This window comes from Oryza sativa, chromosome 12 (genome assembly GCF_034140825.1).
Source record: "Oryza sativa Japonica Group chromosome 12, ASM3414082v1".
NCBI classification, from domain to species: domain Eukaryota; kingdom Viridiplantae; phylum Streptophyta; class Magnoliopsida; order Poales; family Poaceae; genus Oryza; species Oryza sativa.
In genome coordinates this window covers 5,390,349-5,391,660 of record NC_089046.1, presented here as the reverse complement: position 1 = coordinate 5,391,660, position 1,312 = coordinate 5,390,349, and the positions used below count along the sequence as shown (strand labels likewise).

The 1,312-nt window shown below is 44.2% G+C and overlaps 1 long non-coding RNA gene across 1 annotated transcript; it reads left to right on the top strand.

Annotated features, from left to right (window-relative positions):
• Positions 1-203: 203 nt before the first annotated feature.
• On the top strand, positions 204-917 carry LOC136354800 (uncharacterized). The gene is made up of 2 exons (XR_010738596.1): positions 204-432; positions 545-917. It is a non-coding gene; the product is annotated as an uncharacterized lncRNA (long non-coding RNA).
• The last annotated feature ends 395 nt before the right edge of the window (positions 918-1,312 follow it).

Genomic DNA, 1,312 nt, shown 5'->3' with positions numbered 1-1,312 from the left:
CTTACCCGACAAATTTGTGGCCGGGTGCATTATTGCAAAACTACCTCCATCTTGGAGGAGTTTCGGTACTGCACTCAAACACAAGAGACAGGAATACTCCGTTGAGGGGTTGATTGCGTCTCTTGATGTTGAGGAGAAAGCTCGGGAAAAAGATGCCGCGTCTAAGGGCGATGGTGGGCAGTCTAGTGCCAATATTGTGCACAAGGCCCAGAACAAGAGCAAGGGGAAATACAAAGCTCAGCAGACCACCAACTTCAAGAAGCAGAAGAAGAACAACAACAATCCTAATCAGGATGAGAGGACTTGCTTTGTGTGTGGCCAAGTTGGTCATCTGGCTAGGAAGTGTCCACAGCGCAAGGGGATGAAGGCACCTGCAGGGCAGACTTCTAAGTCTGCTAATGTGACCATTGGCAACACTGGAGATGGAAGCGGGTATGGTAATTTACCTACTGTTTTTTCAGTTAATCAATCTACTAATTGGTGGGTTGATACTGGGGCCAATGTACATGTTTGTGCTGACATCTCATTGTTTTCTTCTTATCAGGTCGCACGGGGTTCCACCGTCCTAATGGGGAATGGGTCACATGCTTCTGTTCATGGTGTTGGCACGGTAGATCTGAAGTTTACTTCGGGAAAGATCGTGCAGCTGAAGAACGTGCAGCATGTCCCTTCTATCAACAGGAATCTTGTTAGTGGCTCCCGTCTGACTAGAGACGGATTTAAGTTGGTTTTTGAGTCTAATAAAGTAGTCGTGTCTAAACATGGATATTTTATTGGTAAAGGTTATGAGTGCGGAGGCCTGTTCCGCTTTTCCCTTTCTGATTTCTGCAATAAGTCTGTGAACCATATTTGTGGCAGTGTGGATGATGAGGCTAATGTTTGGCATTCACGTTTATGTCATATTAATTTTGGCTTGATGTCTCGGCTTTCCAGCATGTGTTTAATTCCTAAGTTTTCCATTGTCAAAGGTTCTAAGTGCCATAGTTGTGTGCAATCGAAGCAACCTCGCAAGCCTCACAAGGCTGCCGAGGAGAGAAACTTGGCACCACTAGAACTCCTACATTCAGATCTTTGTGAAATGAATGGGGTGTTGACGAAGGGTGGAAAACGATATTTCATGACATTGATTGATGATGCTACTAGATTTTGCTATGTGTACTTGTTGAAAACGAAAGACGAGGCTCTAGACTATTTTAAAATTTATAAGGCAGAAGTTGAAAATCAACTTGACAGAAAGATAAAAAGGCTTAGGTCTGATCGTGGTGGAGAGTTTTTCTCGAACGAGTTTGACTTATTCTGTGAGGAACATGGC